Source organism: Corapipo altera, unplaced genomic scaffold, assembly GCF_003945725.1.
Source record: "Corapipo altera isolate COAL_440 unplaced genomic scaffold, ASM394572v1 55, whole genome shotgun sequence".
NCBI lineage: Eukaryota > Metazoa > Chordata > Aves > Passeriformes > Pipridae > Corapipo > Corapipo altera.
In genome coordinates this window covers 2,513,939-2,533,505 of record NW_020884882.1, presented here as the reverse complement: position 1 = coordinate 2,533,505, position 19,567 = coordinate 2,513,939, and the positions used below count along the sequence as shown (strand labels likewise).

The 19,567-nt window shown below is 47.2% G+C and overlaps 1 long non-coding RNA gene across 1 annotated transcript in view; it reads left to right on the top strand.

The window, feature by feature from the left end:
* The first annotated feature begins 2,433 nt into the window (after window positions 1-2,433).
* LOC113945713 overlaps window positions 2,434-19,567 on the top strand; it is a 36,157-nt gene continuing 19,023 nt past the window's right edge. Inside the window, exon 1 of the long non-coding RNA XR_003527178.1 lies at window positions 2,434-2,612. This is a non-coding gene — a long non-coding RNA (uncharacterized LOC113945713). The remainder of the gene's footprint in view (window positions 2,613-19,567) is intronic.

Genomic DNA, 19,567 nt, shown 5'->3' with positions numbered 1-19,567 from the left:
CTCAGGGAAAAGGAAGGATCGTGGCAGAAAAAAGGGACCAGTGATGCTTATTGCTCTTCATCCCATCTAAACTGACTCTTTAGTCTTGGCACAAGGCAGCAGGGGAGAGAAGGGATAACGCAATGCTCAAAATGCCTCTTTCTTTCTGACCTGTGCTCGATTAGCCCCACTCAGCTCACCAGGACAAATGGTCTGTGCTGGCAGTCTCTAGCGAGTAAGATCACATCTCCTAGGTGAAGCCTTTTTCACTTAGCAAAGATTTAGTTGTTCTTGGACTGAAGGCCAAAAAAACCCCATGGAAACCTAGATCATCTTCTCTTTCCAGAAGCAAGGAGGGGAGGGAGTGATTTCCACTGCAGCAGCCTAGTATGTGACAATGTGACAGTCCACAGTCCTTCCCAGGGCTGCCTGGCTGCCACAAGAGGAGATCAACACCAAATTGTACCCATTAATCACCACCAGAAAAAAAAAAGGGGGGGAGGGGGGTTAAAAGTTATGTAAAACTGTCAGCGTGATGGTTAGTAATGTATCAGAAGATAAAACAATTTCCCTAAAAAACACAGGAATTCAGTATCTGCACTTGTCTGCCAGGCTGCAAAGTAGAAAATCTGGTTCAGGAGTGATGTTGGAGGCAGTTTCTGAGCTATGTTAAGACATTTCCTGGCTAATGCCAGCCCAGAGTGGCTACAGCTAATGTGAAATGTTTAAGTTGCTCTATGGAAGGGCTTCCCAAGTCCCTAAGTAACAGGAACAAAGGAAAATCTAACTGGTTTGGGGTTTATTTTTTCCTTTTTATCAGCCTCAATTTTATTTTAACCCACCTTAGTGGGAGGTGGATTCATTTGGCAAAGTTGCTGCTGCTGGTTAAAGTGTCCAGAGCAGCAAGTTCCCCATGCTGATGCTGGTGCCTGCAGCATCCCAAGGTCTTGGTGAGCCACAGACACAGTGCTGCTCCTAGGTTTTTAACAGGTTGTCTGAAAGCCTGGGGAAGCCACAAACAGAGATGAAGATCTAGAGAAAATACACACTGAGGGTGAGAGACCTGCTTAGCGAGGCAGAGAGAAGTGAGAAGAGATTTGACTTCTGTGCCCGAGTATTTCACAGAGAGAAAATACCAGATACAGGAAGGGCTCCTTAATCTCAGGAGCTAAATCAAGGTGAGTATCCCTGGTTGGTAAAAAGAAGCAAAGAAAGTTCAGCAGGGCTTGTCTTTTTGGCAGTGGGGACAGTGAGCTCTGGGGACAAATCACCCAGAGCAGAGGCTCTAATAATTTGTCCCAAATGCTCTAATAGTCCCTCTTTTGAGATAGGCTGTAATCAACACAAGTCATTAATCTTAATGTTGGGGTAATTAAGCTTAATACAGGGTAACTGAGTGAAAATGAATGGGCTGGGATGTACGGGAAGTCAGATGGGATAATTCTTTGTGGACTTCCAGTATACAAACAAGCTTTATAGTCTTAATGTGAGCCCCGGAGGCTGGCTGTGTTTTACTGTGAAAAGATGTGGGTTTATTAACACCAGATACCCTTCCAGGCTGCTTTCACAGAAGCTGGAGGATGTTGCTGTTGTAGAAATGGCTCTGGAGTTCTTTAGAATGCTGGCAGATCTGCTCCCCCTTTCCTTTCTGCACCCAGAATTCTGCAGGATGTGAAGGGATCAGGTCCAAAGCTGCAGCAAAGGGCTGCCCCTCCCCAAAAGCGTCCGTGTGATGCACAGCTCGGGGAGTGGTTTCGGAGGGGGCCGTGTGGGGCGGGGTGGGCAGTGCCACACGTGTGCTCAGCAGTCGCTGCCCTGTGAAAGGTCAGCCAGAGCGCTGCCATTTCCAGCGGGAGCCAACTGGAAAGATGTCCATGGCAGAGGTGTCCCCTGAGCAGGGAGGGAGGCAGCGCTGGGGGCAGGGGATGGGAGGGGCCATCTCCACAGTGTAAATGTCACTGCCCATCACCACTCTCCTCTGCATGCCCAGCCCTCCACGGCCCTGTGACAAGAACCTTTTGGCATTATTGAGAGAAATGCTTTTCTTTCTGTCTGCTTTCTCTTTTGCAACTGTGTTGTTCCTGATTTTACAGCCACGTACATACTTTATTAATTTTTTTTTGCATCCCCATTAGTTTCAGCCACATTAAGTTGGGCGACAGAAGGGAGGAAATGTGAATATACTGTTCTCCCCAAATCTGGAGCACATATAGCCGGCTGGCAGTGCAGGCTTGGCTTCTCATCTGGAAGCTGGAGCTGTGTTTCTAACAATACAGCACCCACCCAGCATGAAATTGTAATGGATCACGCTTTGCCCTAGGTCCTTGGCTTATCCTTGGTTGACACTGAATTAAAGGACATGATGTGTGGGACTCAGTAAATCCCTAACCTGCTGTCCCAGAGACAAGTATTACCAACCGCACCACGCTGACACACGAGATTAGTGGAAGAGGTGCCCTCAATGCCACAGGCAGAAATGGGTCAGCTCCGATTTGGAAAGCTCTCTACTTGAAGTGAGTAGCGATGCAGCTGCAGAAATAAAAGGCCAAAAATCCTGTGTTTTCTGCCTCGGAGCCCTGCTGAGATCCACAGGCAGTGAGTCCTAAGCGGCTGAACAGGACCGTTTTTTTGTGGTGGGTATTAGCTTTGTGAATGGTATTTTATTAGAAATTAGGTAAAAAAATTAGGAAACAGTCCAGCTTAGGAGCTGCATTAAGCAAGTACGATACTCCCTGCTACCACCAAAGTCCCTGAATTTATGTATCAGCCAAGAATTTGATTATTAATTTTTGATTATTTGATCACATTGTGCCCTTTTCAAATGCAATACCAGTGTCCCCACTGCTTCTAATAACTGAGTGCAGCAAAAACACAAATCTCATACCTATTCCCCTTTCTCTCTTCCCTTTGCCCTAATCAAATCCTTTATTCATGCTTTTTCTGACATACCAGGTTTTCTGGCTTGGTTCAGCAGTGACTAAGTAGCTGTACAGTAACAAAACAGTGCTGTCTTTGTTCTGGAAAACTGGAGAAATGAACTGTATAATCCTGAACTAAGGAAGCTTGCAAGTGAGAAGGAAGCCAGGCACCCGCACTGTTGTATTCCAACAGGAGCTGGGTTGAATTTACCAGTTCTGCCTAGAAAGAGAGCAGAGAAAGAAAGCAAACTCATTTGTTGTTTTGTTTTGCCACCTCTTAAATGACCCAAAGCCCATCAGAGCTGACGGTGTTTTGGTGGTTAAACGGATGATACTCATCTGCCTCTCATACATTTGCTTTGTTTTCTCCATTTCACTCTCCCACTGTCTGTTCGCTCTCCCACGCTGCACATGCTCATCCTGCCAGTCGGGATCACGAGGAGCCCTGATCATGTTCTTTCTCCTGTGTAGCATCATGTCTTCAACTGGTATTTTGGACAGCAAATCATCCCCAAAGCTGCACTTCACTTAGGACAGCCTACTGTGCTTCTTCCATCATGTGGGCCCTTCCAAAGACAGCCCTTGTTGAGCAGTACATGTGTGCTGTAAGGACACCTTAACTGTATCTCTTCCTTGGTCTTTTTCAGTAAATCCTATTCATTCACCATGCTTATAGAAGGCAAAACTGAAATTTAAAGTGTTATCTCTCCTGCGTAGATCCTCAGGGAAAGATGGTATAGCCTCTGTTTTTTCCATGGGGTTTTGAATGCTCCCAGTCTGCCTGTACTTCTGGGCTGGCTACAATACCTCTGGGGGCACCTGAAAAGGGAGAAAAGGGAGAGGTCATCTGCCACAAAGGTCTTCCTGTGGCAAGGTGCAGGTGGGACAGAGTAGGCAGATAGATTTGAGCTGAGGACAAACCTCAGCTCCTCCTTGGAGCTGGTGTAGCCAAGTGTTGAGCTGGGGAGTAAAGTTCTGTTTTACTTGCTGGTAACCTTGCAAAATCTACACACATTCAAGGCATGCAGCAGGCAGGAAAGGGGAATGCAGAACAGGTGGAAGACAGATGTGAGCTGGTTCATTTGAAGGTTTTGTGCACAGACCTGGGCAATATTGCTTTCTCTGGTCTCTTGAGTCTGCCCCACAAACTACTCCACAGCATGTGCACCAGTGCTCCAATTAATACCTCTGGGAAATTTGGCTTCTCCAACTATCTGATGGTACGTATAGTGTGTTTTGTGTCCAGTTGTGATTCTGTCCTGGGAGGATGTGCTCTGCCAGGACAGACCTGTGCTCTAGGTCTGGCTCTGAAAGGGAGAAAGGACTTCCCTCCCAGAGAGCCCTGGAGCCTGCTCTCCAGGAGAAACATTGGAGTTGGCTATGGAGCTGTGAGCCTAATGGGGAAGGGAGGCAGGATCAGCCTGAAGAGGGACCTGACTGCCTGAGAAACCAGCTGGAGGCTCCTCAGAGGAGCAGAACATGGGTGCAGACCCAAGTCACTGTGCTGATGGAAAGAAAGAGGCACCTGGAGAAGGCAGTATTGGCAGTATTGAGTTTGCAGCAGTGTAGAAGCCTCAGTGAAACCAAGCCTAAAAGGAAGGACTTGTCTTCCAGGCAAGAGTGGGAGGAGAATTTGTTTTAATCTCTTTTTTTTTTTTTTTGAGGTAGTTTTAACCTCTTTACAGTAGTTCTTTATTCCAGGAGTTCATTGCTAAGGAGAAGGAGGTACTCACTGGGGTTCTGGTGCTGCGCTTGCACCAAGGGCAAGATCCACCTCAAAGCTCTTGAGCTTTTGAAAGCCCATTGCCAGATTTACCCCTTCAGCCAGCTTCTGTGGCCTTATCTGGCCAGCCAGGACTGGTTAGGTCAGCACTAAGCCAGCACAACTTCTTGGCCTAACCAGTGACCCCAGGGGGAAGCTGGCTCCAGTGGACTGGAAGTGTGCACTGTCCAGCAGTGCTTTGCAGAGTGGATCCCCAGATTTTCAGCCTGTTGGAATGTGTTGCTGTAGCAAATCACATTTCCCAGATTTTTCTTCACTGGTGGGAGCCTCATGAAGCATGGGGCCACCTTCTGCTCTTTCTCATGTCTTTGAGGTCCTTTGGGTACTGCAGGCCTGCTTTCTCAACCACGGTGGTTTCTCTGTGTTGTTCCCCATGGGAAGAGCCATCAGTGCGGTTGTGACACTGGAATTCATTACAACATGACTGTGGCAACTGCAAGAAATAAACAGTGGCAGCAGATGGGCTTCCAGAGACCAGAAATCCCTCTTCTCTATGAACATCCTCAATAATTAGACGCGTGCAAAAGTAAAGGAAGGAAAGAAAAATTGCCGAAGGCTTGGGACAGCCTGTGGGCAGAATTGCCTTAACACATGAGTGAGCCTTTTCTGGTGGCTACAGCGTGGTGGGGACCTGCAGAGCTGTACATGAATCACCTGATATGCTCTTTGTTTCATAGTGATGTTACTCATTGAGCTGTTGCATGAAGGTTTCCACCCCGCCACCCCAAAGCATGGTTATCTCTCAGGACCTTGCATTTCACCAGCTCGGTGGTGTGACCCAATTACCTGATTTAACAGGGAAACATTTTTTTACTCTTTCAAGGGCACAGTTGTGAAAATATTCTCTTTGCTTCTTTGATATTGAGGCAGTGACTGAACCCCATTCTCCTTCCTCCTGTCCCATCCTACCCTGCCTGTCTGCACATCCTGTTGTTCTGTGCTGAAGTGCCTTGGCTGCAACAAAAATTATATCCTTAAGGGTGGTACTTGACAATTTGTAGAAGACAGGGGAACTGGACAAGGCTGTGGAAGCAATGGCCATCTAAGGCTTTAGGTACTGCTCACAGCAAACCCTCTTGACTCCAGATCTTGTACAATCTGGCTGTCAGATGCCAAAGGGGCTGTGGATTTTTTCCCTGTCCTCCAACTAAGATCCTTACTCGGCCCAGAGTAGCTGCTGCTCTTCCCCAGGGTTATGGATTGTGGTTATGTTGATGGAGAAGCACAGCATGGGCTGCTCTTGAAGAACAGCAGCTTTGGATCAGCATCAGTACAATCAGGGCCATGGCCAGCAGGAGAGTAGCAAACCTTGGTGCAGTTTATGCTTCACCAGACTGAGCTGGTGTTTAGGAAAACAGAGATCTCGGGTAGTCCTGAGAGCTGTCAAATGAAATGTGAGGGCTCATAAGGGTAGAAGAAGATGATAGATCTTAGGGGTGAGGTAGAGGTTGGACAAGTGCCTGTAAATAGTGAGATCCAGCTGCTCAGAGTAAATGCTTTAAGAGGCAGGTAGTTACAGCTGGTCAGGAAGTTTTTCCAGTTTTGGGTTTTTTTCTTAAATTAGAATTTGATGCATAAACAATTGTCATGGGAAGTTTTGTGTTTTCCACAGCACTCTTGAGTTGTGCTGTAAAATGAAAAACTTAAAACCTTAAACCTATTTTATTATTTCTTACGAAAGGCCTGACCATTCTCAGGATAGGAAGTCAGTCTTCCAACTGCTTCTTCTGAAACTGGTGGTAATTTGCTGATTTCCTGGAGGTGACATTTAGGTGTCTCCCAGAGGGCTAAGACGTACAGAGACACCCTCCCTCGAGCTGAGAGTGTGCTGTCCTGGGCTTGATCCCTGAGAAATGGCAGATTGCCCTGAAAGCCCCTTGAATTTTCTCCAGCTACCACTCGGCCATAAACTCAGACACAGTGCTTTAAATTGCCAGTGCAAATGAGAGTTGGTTTAAACAGTTCCTTGTCTGTAGCAATAAATGAAAACTAAGAGCTCCAAAATATGCAAAGATGCAAAATAATCCTGGCAGGGGGTAGTTAATCAGGCATTAAAACCCAGGACAGAGTCCAGGCAGAGATTAGACAGTTGTTCTTTCATCAAAGCGGCTGAGCTTATGTGTTCCTGCTAGTAACACTGCTTTTCAGCCTGGAATTGGAGTTAGAAAAGCAAGGATTTCCTGTAATTCCATTAATACCATTATTACTTGTGCAGTGATCTGGAAGTATCCTCTTCAACTGTGGTCTAGGATCAGGTGCTGTCAACCCAACTGCCTGTTCCAGCTAGAGCAGCAGTAGAATGGAAAGATCCTGCCTGGCTTGGTCTGTCGTGTTGCAGGAACTGTGGTGAACCATTACTTGTGAAGGGTAACAGCTCTACCAGGGCTTGCTGCTGAAACCTGGCTGTCTTGGTGACTGTGAGGATGATGCTCCTTCTTACCTGGCCAGCTCTGGCAGCAGCCAGGGCTGAGCCTGGAAACCACCGTTTGCAAGGGATCTGTTTGTGTGCAATGCCCAGGTTGTGTGCAATGCCCAGGCTGTGTGCAATGCCCAGGTTGTGTGCAATGCCCACACTCTGCCGTGCTCACAGCCAGTCAGTGATTTGGTGGTTTGGTGTGCAGGCTGGGACCTCAGTCCCAGAAAGCTCATCCCTCATCACCTGGGCTGGGGATGATGCTTTACGTGGCCTCTGAGGCTCCATCTCACAAGAAGTGTTGCTGCTGGGTGGCTTTAGCCCTCGGGCACAGCAAGGACCGAACCCCCCACGGGGAGGTGTCAGTCCTGAAGGCACAGCAGTCCCAGCAGCTGCCTCCTGCTGCGTAATGGAGCTGTGCAGATGTGAGAGTGTGGGATTAGCAGGGCCCTGAGCTCCTCGCTGTCAGGATTTAAGGATGGATTTGAGCTGTGCAGCTCAAGCACAGGGCAGCTGCCATGTGGCTGGTGCTCGATTTCTCTTTGCCCTCCTGCACCAAATGCCAACGAGCTTCCCTTCTCACCGGGCTGCCTCTCTGCACGAGTGCCTCTCTTCCCAGCTCTGGCAAGGGCTCCACTCACAAAGCAGAGCTGGTGCTTACTGGAGCCTTGCTGGACCCTCAGGGGTGCTTAGTCGAGCAAAACTGCTTATGGCACTGGGAAGGTTGCCAGGTCTGCAAGAAACGGTCCCAGGTTTGCACCTCCTCATCCACATGGTCACTGAGAGAAATTGCAGCCCAGACTATTTGGTCTTTCCTAGTGTCTGGACGGGATGGATTTTTACCAACCAAGCAGAAGGGTTGGTAAATATGGATCTTATTTTTGGCAGTTTTCAAAGTTTTTGTGACTCGGGTTTTGTTCTGGGTGTGAGAGCAGGTCAGGCTGTCACAGGTTGGCTTTGTTTATCTCTGTTCTTGGAAACCTTCTTGTCAAAACCTGGCTGCGGTCTGTGCTTTTTCACTTCAAGTCTCAATATTTCCATGATGATCCATTTGAGCAATGGTGTTTGAATGAGCTTTGCCCATGATACTTCAAGGAGCAGAAAAATGAAAACAACTCCTATTGTTTTCTCCAAGGGTTTTCAGGTGGCAGTGACAGCTGGCTTGAGAGACCAGATACAAGTCCACCTGCTTCCCAGTTTTTTAACTAAACTTCAAATATTTCACTGCTTATTGATCATGACCTGTCTTCTCCTTAGCAGAAGGATGTGTACTGGGGACATTTCTCATTTTTCAGGATGAGAGAGGCTTTTCTCCATCCTTGCATTATACAGCCATAAGAATTGCTTGTCAGAGGCACTGTCTGCAGATGGGTACTGAGTGACTCGTTGGCTGTCCTGGCATTCTGCTTTTAAGTTTGGCTTTCCTTGATGTTAGTGATCCTCACCACTTTCCAGCTAGAATATTGCTGTATATTGTGGGCCAGTGCTAAAAGGAAATAAAGCCTTCGGGAATTGGCCCATGCACATGAAACTCAATTGATCTTCATCTTAAAATTCAGCAATAAATAAAAGGAGGCAAATACATTTGCAAGGATTTGCTGATTTTTCATGCTGAAAGGCTGTGAAATAAGAAGTGGAGATGTGTGTGCAGACAGATGAGGATGCTGGTGGGCAAAATCAGAGAGACAGAGCAATCTTCAGGTCGTGTGCTGACACTGCCCCTCTCCGTGGTGATGGGCTGCAGTACCAGCTCCTTGTTAATTGGTACTTGTTGCCATCAGGACTGCAGGCCAGCCAGATAGGGTGCTGAAAACAGGCCAGCCACTGAAATGGCTCTTCTGGGTTTATTTCTGCTGTGTTAGGAGGAAAACAGGCTATAAAGGAAAATACAAGAGGAGCTGGGACATTTAAAGGCAGCATAGGGGAGAGACTGCTAAATAAAAGCAGTGGTGGTGTTATCCACCCAGCGAGGAATTGCTGCCTTCCCTGTTAAGAGTTAACACTGGATCAGCACAATCCCTATTTTTAACTGTCTCTGACAGTTTCCTAGCAGCCTGCTTTGACTGGGTTATGCTGAAGGCCTGCTGTAATTTTTCTGCCATTGGGGAAAAGAGGAATTCCTGTGCTGGCCCAGGAGCTGCAGGGCATTCCCAGAGCATCCTGCTTCGCTCACTGCCTTTTCCAATGCTTCTGTCTGTTCGAAAAAAAGAGCCCTTCCAAAATTTCCAAACAATTAAAACTCCTTGGAAGGCAGGCCTGGATTGTCTTTCAAGAAGGGAGGCTGACTGCAGGCAAAGTTAACAGTGCTGCTGTTGAACTGTGCAGCAATGCTTGGAGCAGTTTGCCCTCCCATGGCCAGTTGGAGCTTGCAGCTCCTGCCTTCCAACACTGCCACAGAGGTTTCCCTTCGGTTCAGATGGATTCAGACTCAGGATTAGCATTGTGCTCCTTGCCTGCGTCTTTACTCCATCCCCAGGATAATCTGTCCGAAAGGGAGAGCAGGGGATTTGCTGGGGCAAAGCACTCTCAGGGAATGTACCCAGCACTGCCTTCTCCAGCAGCACCTGCTTCCCTGCAGGCAGTTTTGGCTTCTTGGGGATCCTGTGGGCCTGTTCTACATTTTGTAGTTTGGTCACTTGTGGTTTTTTGAGACTCTTGTGTAAGCTACAAAACACCCAGAGCTGCTACACTTCAGTGGGAGCACTGACAAGTGTCTTCAGGCTGGAGCATCTCTGGGTGTATCTTCTGTATTCATAAGAAAAGGGGAAATGCCTCAAGTTGTGCTAGGGGAGGTTGAGGCTGAATATCAGAAAGATTTTTTTCACTGAAAGGGTGGTGAAGCATTGGAACAGGGTGCCCAGGGAGGTGGTGGAGTCACCATCCCTGGAGGTGTTCAAAAGCAGAGTACACGTGGCAGTTCACACCATGGTTTAGTGGGTATGATGATGTTTGGTCAAGGGTTGGACTTGAAGATCTTGGAGGTCTTTTCCAACCTGTATGATTCTATGGTGTGGTTCATGGCTCCTGTTGGGAGATCCCTCCTCTGCTCTGCAACTCTAATGTTTGAGCAACCCCACGCTGGGGTGTGCCTGTAACTGGGGTGTAGAGAGCAGGTTGGCCTGGCATGGATGGGATCAACAGAACAATGGAGAAAAACGCGATGAAAATAGAAAACTATTTCACTTTTTGTCAGGGTTTTGCATGGGAAAACAAGAGAGCAAATGCAAACTTCCAATTTCTGCCCTTTTTTTTTTTTTTAAGGACATTGAACATTTATATCCTGAAACTCAGAGTTTCAGGCATTTAGGTAGAAGGCAGATGGTGGCAGATAGGTTGATTTCTGCCTCCTGCCCCCCCATCTTCAGCGACATCCTAGTAACAACCTGGTACTGACCCTCCTTTCCTTAATCCACCTGTCAAAAAATTGTTGTTCTAATTTGCGGTTTGAATGTGCTGGGTTTCTTTTCCCCAACATCTTCAGTAGATTCCAAATCCCCAGCTATCCCTGCAGTCCCTGGCTATCTGCAGTGGACTGCTGGGCAACATGTGCATGGCAGCAATTCCCACCCTGGTGACACGTGGTGTCCCCCAGCCCCACTCTCCAGAGGACAAACCTCAAAAGTCTGGTCCCTGTTAACTGGCCATTAGCACCAGCAACATCCAGAGCTGAATGTCTCAGGCTTTGAAGAGCCAACAGTTGCTGTGCTGTGTCCATTGCAGCAAGGGTGGAAAAGCCAGATGATTTTAGTGACAGTGTGTCCATTGGAGTCTCTGGTTTGCGGGAGGTTGTGATCATTTCCTCTTTCTCCCAGATAAAAGAAATGCAGAGTAAGAGAAGTTCCTTGGCCACTGCTGGGTGGACACTTTGAATATCTCATTTAATTTACTAGATAATGATCACATTTATGGAGCAGCTTGTTTCAATTTTCTCATTATCACTAACCGAGATGATAGCTTACTTAATCCACTTCTGCACCACTTCGCAGGCAATGAGAAATGTGGGAAGGAAAGTCATTCAGGGGAACACATGGAACCCTCATGTAAGCAGGCTGAAGAAGCCTCAGGTTTCTGATGAAGGTTCCTAATAGGCAGCCATTTGAAAATGAGTGATTTTGCAGGACCTGTGCTGTCGTCCATTCAGGACACAGGTCATGCTGGAGTTCAGTGGCTGAACCAGATGCCAAAGCTTTTTCTCTGAGACAGTAAGAAGTCTGTGCTGACTGTTAAAAGACTGATACATTGTCTGCTGAGAGGACTGAAGCAAATGATGAATGAGATCAGAGATGAATTTGCTCTAATACTAATACTCTATATGTAAGAGCACAGGCTGTTTCCACTGATTCTGAAAGAAATTTAATCCTCTGCCACTGAGAAGGAAATGGGTTTCTAAGTCTAAGGAAGGAATGCATCATAATCCCAGAAGAAGTAGGCAGCAATTTCTGGCACCAGAGATTTGGCAGAATTTTGAGGCTGAAGTGGAACAGGAGCAGCATTAGCCAGTAGATTTCAGCAATGGCACATGGGGTGAAGGACACCTGTGGTCTCTTGGCTCTCTCTGGGCTATTGTGTCTGTTTTCCTATCCTTACCCATATAATGGTAGCAAGATTAATTATCTAATGTTTTCACGTGGAAGAGAGCAAGCTCTTGTGCTGCTGAGCCGCCTCCTTCCCTGCCTCAAAGTGCCTGTAAAGCCCTACTGTGGGAGAGGATGGGTTCCCAGCTTCACTGTGAGCCATGGAGGAGAATCCCCTGAATGGCCCAAAGGGGGACTCCCAGGGTGCTCTGACATCTTCCCTTTATTTGTCCAATGTGACAGACAACAAACAAACCCACCAGCCAAATCAGAACAGGAAGAATGCGACTGTAGGACTACATCCACGTGCACACCTTCAAGAAATACCACCTTTTCTAAACGCTTATGCAGACCCCCTAGTGTAAAGTAAAATTATTCCTCTTATTTCAGTTGGCTTCTAAAGGAGGTACACAGGAAGAGCCTGAAGTATTTAGACACACAGCTGCCTTTGATGGTCTCTCTCTAGGACCTTCTGGAGAACCCAAATGAAAAGCCAGGTGTGCATTGCAGGGGGATTTGTTTTTCCAAATGGAAATTATAAGACAAGGAGAAAGGCTGTCTTTTCAAAAGCAAGGAACTCTTTGGACTCAAGTTATGAATCAGACTGTCAGTCCCTGAATCCATTATATAAAATATGTGCTTGACCTGTAGCTGTTTAGGAATCATTCTTAAAATACGCTTTCAAGTACCAGCGTCAGAGCTCTGTCTAAAAAGTCCTTTATGATGGGCTGTTCTGCCTTCAGCTCCTACTCATTTTATGCTAATTGCTGTCAAGTCGTAATTTTCCAGCAAACCACTCAGAATAAGCTTCGTGCAGATATTAGTGATACAATAACTGTTTGAGGAGTTACCAAGACTGACACACGAAAAGCAAAGGTATTTGCTTTTGGGATCTGACCCCTTGATGTACTGCTTGTCTTCTAGACAACAGACACAAATTCTGTGTGTAGATGGTTGATTTCTAACCCTCAGATCGCTGTGAGGAGTTGAACAGTTACCTATGGAATTGGCTGGGTTAGGATGGGAGTGCCTGGGTTGCAATTTCTGCCCAGACTTAGAGGAACGAGGTGCCCAGTTCCCACCGACTTTGGTAGCTGTTACCTCTCGTACCGCTCATTGCACTTCTCCAGCCTTACAGGGACTGTGAGCTGTGGGACATGGAGGGGTGGCCAGGATGCACTGATGATAAATGGTATGGTCAGACATGCCTGGGAGCACCACTGCTCCCTTAAGAAATTGCACACAGGCCCAGGAAGGGAAGCCCCAGGAGGAGCTGCTGGCCAGACCACCTAAGCTAAGGAATAAATCCTCCAGTGCATTTAGCCCTGCAGACACGCATCTGCTGGCCAGTGGTGAGGGGGGGAAATTCTACAGAGTGAGCTTGTTCCAGGAAGCTTTACTCTTGTTAGTATTTTGGAGGAAACCCAGGAAAAATTCCATTGGAAAGCTGAAAGCTATTATGGCAGGATAGCTGCTAAGTGACTTGGTATGTGTCCTTGAAGACCAGCTCTCCCAACTTTATGAAAAATTCTATAATCTGATTCTTTGGTTTTGTGTCACTGCAGGCCCAGTGTAGTGTTTTCTACAAAAGGATCGTGATGTTCAACAGTTGCCATTGTATTTCCATTCTTTTTTTATGGGTGGGACAAAAATGGAAAGTATAAAGAAAATGGTGAAAATGTAAAGTCTCTTGCTGAGTTGCTTTTCCTTGGAGTCCAGTAAGTTGCAGAACCAGGACTTTTCAGCCCTTTCAGTTGCTTTATTAGGTGACTCCTAGTATCACTTATGGATGGTTAAAGAGAGGAAAATGGGACTTCTCCTGTCTGCCAATTAATTAATTGTGATTAGCACACAATCTTCAGGGCATCACCACCACCTGTGGGTCTCTCCTTCTTCCTCTGATTACTGCCACAACTACCTGGTGTACCTGTTGAGCTGTGAACTCAGGGTATGCACTCCAGCTGGAGAGGACATTTGGTGACATCTTGTCCAGAACAAGCTGAGGATACACTTGGGAGGGGATGTTCCATGAGGGAGCAGCCAAGCTGGGACTTGAGCTGTGCTTCAAAGGAAAGAGGCAGGTAATCAATTCATACAAATAGCTCAACCCATAGAGGGGTTGAACTGTTAGGAGCTGATGAATATCTTTCTCTTCCTTCCTTCCTTTTGTTTTGAAGGGGCAGGATGTGCTGCTTTTGACAAGCTACAAGCATCTCTACCCTGCAGGGAAGGCTTGGTTGTCTGTTTGGGCCCAGGGCTGGCACTGGTTGTAGCTAGAAGAGTATGAGAGCATCCAAAAAAACTGGCTCATGTTACTTACAGTGTCTGTGCAATATTCCCCCTCCACTCACCTGCAGTGCAAGTGGTCCACATCCTGTCTAGTGAAGTTGTTAGGAGGGACCTGCCAAAGCCTCCACACAGCTTTTTGTCTGCTCCGTACCCCTGGGCTTGGACTGAGTCATCCCCCACTACAGGCCCTGACAGAAAGTCCCTGTGACTCAGGAGCTCCCAGGAACAAGGCAACTGGGATTGCTGGCTGGGGAGAGCCACCAAACAAGGGAGGCTTTCTTCTTGCCACCACACTGCTGATCCTGGTCTGCCTATGAGCAGGTGGGGCCGAGGGAAAACAGGACATCTCAGATGTGCTCTCAGGCTTAGGAGGGGAAGGGAATGAATAGAAGCAGGGAGAAAAGGATGAGAATAGGGATGGAAGGAGGAAAACCATTTTGGCCAGACAGGCTATACAGCTGCCTATACAAAAGCCTCTTCCCATCATCCCTGTCACACAAAAGAGACTTCAGTGCTCACCCCAAAACTGATGAAAGGTGCACAGTGCAGCAAGGAGAGGTTGGAAAGCTTTGTTAAACACACTGATGAGCAGTGCCTGACACAAATAGGAGTGTTAGGAGAGAAGTGCTTAGCCACCTGTGCTGTGGTGGGGAATCCTGGAGAGTGGCTGGGTTTGTGGCATTAAGCAAGTATGTAAGCATGGTAGATACTGTGGGCATTGTAGAGAGCCGTGGTCACCCCCAGGAGGAATCTGCTGTTACATCTCATCAAAGGCTGAGCCAAGATGAAACTGTGGTGGCCTGAAGTGACCATCTCCCCTACGATGTGAGTGGGTGAAGGGGAGGCCAGCCTGCACTTCCCAAACGTGATTATACTGTGATGTTCTTAGCAGAGCAGACAGCAAGGCCAATGATTAGTCCTTTGAAGTTCCTAAACATCTTCCCTCTCTGTTGTCTTATGCTTGTGGCTGTTTGAGGCCAAACAGTGTCTCTGTGCATACAAGGAGCTGTCATGCCATCATGAGCTAGTTAGAACTGACAGATAATGCTTGATTTTACATTATAACCCATTTCTTCCCCCCATGCCGACTGCACATGTCTCTTCATGCCCAGGCTCTGTCATTTCCGTTTGTTTCCACTTATTACATCTCTCTTTGGCTGGGTTCTCTTCCTCACCGCCTGCTGAGCACACATGAAATTTCGGCTGTGCCCAGAGCTGTACAGACTTGCAGTGCTGTGCTCCTGAGCTCCTTCTCCTCTCCGTGCCAGCAGGGCTGGTCACAGATGAAGGGGTGGCACGGGCTGGGCGAGCGTTGGGTGGCACTGAGCCAACCAGGAGGTGAAGCTGACAGCTTGTCACTGCTCCTGTAGTAGGTGTGGTATGATTAACAACAAAGGTCTAAGAACAAATGAGTAGTCTCCCTTTCAGTCCCAGCTCTTTCATCTTTCGTTGTTAAAAAAAATAAATCCATTTGTGCTCCATTGCTGAGCTCCTGAAGGTCACTAAATCCTCCTTTGCTCTTGTTGGGACTAGATAATCTTTAAGGTCCCTTCCAACCCAAATCATTCCATGATTTATACAGCCCTATCATCAGTGTGGCTCCAACTGAACCTAGAGCCCCGCATATGACATTGTGCATATGACAGCAGGGATGTCCTGGGGTGTCACCAGAAATAGAAAGCCCAAGGTGGAGATTGATGCTCAGTTCAAATCCCCTGAGCCCAAGTAGAGAGTTTTTAAATGTCTGACCACTCTTTCTCACCTGATCTGGAAAAGCAACAAAGCCCATGCCCAGTGTTGATCATGTAGTTTTGCTGTTGACTTGCAAAGCCTGCTGACCACCTGATGCCCAAAACTCATTCCTTTTAAGGTATCCCAATTTTAAGAACACAAAAATAAAATAACTTAGTCCATTTAAACGATTTGGCAAGTCATTAAATCTTCCAGGAGTAAAGGCCAAGCTATACAGCTCAAATTAAAAGAAAGAGCTGTACAGGTGCAAGGATATACATCCTTCACAGAAAAAAACCCCATCATTTTCAGACTGCCATGTCTGATAAGTTTTTTATGTATTTATCTTTTCCTCCCCATTGATGTGTTGGAGATAAATAATAAGCTGGCAAGGCTGATTATAATGGATCCAAAAATAAGACTCAGAGAGGTTCCCCGCAGCCCATATCCGACAGGTCTTGTCACTTGGATGCATTTGTAAAAAGCTGGTTTGTCTCTCAGATGACAGATGCTTTGATGAGCTAATCATCTCATTTCCGTGAACTGCACATCTGTAAAAACAAAAGGGGATGAAACTTGAACAAGTGACTAAGCCCTGCTCTTGTTTGCATTGTTTCATCACTATTATTTGAGTGGGGCTGGTGCTGCTCCCGTGGAGGTTCCTGCCGTGCCCCGTGCCAGCTGACAGGTGACGTGCACACGTGCTATTTTGAGCAGATGACTCCTCTCTGGGGTTCTGCTCACCACAAAGACCACGAGAGGCTTTTCCCCTGCACCACTGGTGGTCTCTGATACCCCAGGGACAACTAGGCTTGGCTCAGCCAGCCACTCCTCTCATCAGCATGTTGTTCTGACTTAGGGGGCAGCTGGGAAGGGCAAAGCTGTGGAGGTGACAGCAGTGCAGAGTTTTCTGGGAGGGACAGATGCTCTTCTCCATTTTCTGCACCAGTGGTCATCCCCACTGTTGGATCTCCACACAGGCCACAAGCAGCAAGAGGGTCCTCCTTGTGCTTGGCACGTGTGGAACAGTTGTCAGCCAGGGGATAGGGATCAAGACCCTGCCAAAACTTTCCTGCCAGGACCATCAATGCTGTGGGGGCACCTGCTCCAGGAGGCTGTAGCTCTCTCATGGCTGGGCAGTAGCTGGATGCTAAATAGGTGGTTTCCTGCCTTTGTCATTGCCAAGACATATTTTTTCAGCTGTTTTTTTAGTGTTTGTGCTCAGCAGCTGGTGAGGTGCAAAGATGAACAACCTTTTTGCGGTTTTCTATACACTTTCTGTACTTTTTCTTTACGTTGTAGAAGCCAAAGTGCTTCAGGTTCCCAGTTCCCACAGATTGCAAAGGGCAGTTCAGTGGTTCAGTCCTGGTGCTGAAAGTCCTGACATCCACTCTCTGCACCAAAACCTCCAGCCCATGTATTCATTCTGGAGAAGGGTCCAACAAAGAAATACAGTGTGAGGTAACTAATTTGCCTTTGCTACCCACCTCTAGTTAATTTAGATGGAATTTACTGCATGTGCCTTACCAGTTAAGTTTTCTTGGTTTTCATCTTTAACTTTGTGGTGCTGGGTTTCCTTCCCTCTTTCAGTGTTTTCTGGATTAATTTTAAAGCAAAATAAATTGTAATGGTATCAATCCACCCATATGATTATCTGAATCAGGAAATTGTTTTTTTCTTAAGTTTTTGGTGGAATAGAACTGTGGTGGAGGAGGAGCAGACAAAGATCCTTGAGTTCAGAGAGGAATATGCCCAGCTACTGAGATGGGTAGGAGTATTAAACACTGGTTGGGCTGTAAATCCTCAGAAGTTTGTTTCCTTTTTTCAGTTCAAACATGAATTTAGGAGAAGAACACATTGTATGTCCCCCACCTCCGCCTGTCCAGAGCCATTTATTTCAAAGCAAGAACATTTTTTGCTCTGTAGTGGAAGTTTAAAAGGAAACTATCAAGCACTTTCTAAACCAGTTTTGCATCTTTGTTACTGCTTTATCTTTAGTAATTTGAAATGCTGGGGGTGGAATGTTTTTTTGATGCAATGCCAGCAGAAAAGTAAAGCCCAGCTTTAACCCTTGGGTTCCTCTTGTCATGGCTTTGTACCTCAGGATCGTGTTCTGTGGACTGTAAAATTTCTTTGCGCTTCTATAAATGTGAGGGGAATTCAGGAGTGTGTGTGTCCTTGCCTGATGGTGGACACAGAGCTCTGAGGGCATTTGTTTTTGCAGGGCAGGGGTGGTGTGAAGGGGGAGCACTGGCAGAAGTTGATGGAGTGCAGCGTATGGGGCTGTGGCCATTTTCTCCCTGCTCGGTCTCTGCTGGTGCTTTGAGCTGTGTTTTCCTTTGCTGAGAGTTGCAGCAAGCAGAGGAGCTCATGCTGCCCTTCCTGAGGTGTTTCCAGGCTGAAAATTCAGCATTTAGGCTTTAGCCAATGTTCCTGGAGGGGGTGCTGGTAAGGAGCCACCCCAATCCAGAAATGGGGATGCACAAAAAATGAGTCACACTGTGAGCAACCAGCCTCAATTAGGCTGCTGCCTCCATGTTCATGGATCAGCACTGGAACATGGCTCAGTGATGACTTTTTCTATGCAGGTAGTTCCTGGGTTTTTTTTTTCCTTTTCCTTTTTTCTTCTTTTTTTCTTAGTTAAATGTATCAACATCAGTGCATGGAAACTACACCATGGGCTAATGTTGCTGCCAAGCGAGGGTCAGTGTGTGGCCACTCCCCTCTTCCATTTCCTTACTAAAAGTTTCAGACTTCAGCATCTATCAAAACAGATGCTGGAGCCAAAAACTAACAAAGGTGGAAATGATCTCTGCAGTTTCCTGTGATCTGGTCTCAGACCAAGCAGATACAGTTCCAGCTGCAACCTCTGGTTGTGCTGGTGATGTTTGCAAAGAGCTGCCACTGGAGCAGCCCAGGGAATGGTCTGTGCAACAGGAAAACAAAGCAAAACCAGGAAAGAGCAGATGCCATACCTCAAAGTGTGTGTTTGGACAGAACATGCCTAAAAGGATTTTATGGGTGGGGGCTGTAAAGGTGGCCTGTCCCTTGGGAGCCAGCTTTAGCTTAGAGAGGAGTATGGTGAGGAAAAGGCAGTCGGTTTAAGTAAAACATCTTGCCCACCCCATGTGGTGGATAATAAAGGAAAAAGCCACTTTGTGTTCCTGGGGCTCCAGTCAAGTGCAGCCACCTCTACCCTTTTCCCTGACCCAAATCCCACCTACTGACCCAACAGCCAGTGGTTCAGTAGGGGTTGAACAGGGACCTTGGTTGGGCTGTAGTTCTTCTGTTGATTTTATGGTCATGTGGAAATGCAGTGGCTGTAAATGCCAGGCTGGTGGTGCCCCTTAGTAGAGGTGTGGTGTAGTGGTGGGAGAGGGAGGCAGCAGTAGCAGGACTTTGCTGCTCACAGCAGCTCCAGCATGGCTGAACACTGACATAAATTGATGGCAGCTCCTCCTGGACATGGTTGGGTGTTGGGGTGGAATCATGGGCACCTCCTGGCTGCTTGTTCTCTACCCTGTGCCCATTTTCTGCCGAGAGACAAAAGTCTGGAGGAGCAAGGGTTTGGTGGAGCTGCATCCGAGTTGCAGGAGTGCAGAGAAAGGCAGTTACTTCTGATCCTTGAGGCATGTGATGAGGGAATGCTGGCCTCTGGAATCCCATTTAAGGACAGTGGAAGCTACACTGAAAGCCCAATGTGTTGGGAAACAGGCCATAAATGGAAAGGGTGTGTGATTTCATCAGGCACTTTGAGGCTTTGTACTTGTGCCTTACCAGCAGCATTGAGGCTTTTAAAGCCAAATCTGATACCATTTTGAGCACTCCTGGCACAGGAAGGTATGCAGGTCTCCTTTGAAAGTGCTTCATGTTGAAATAT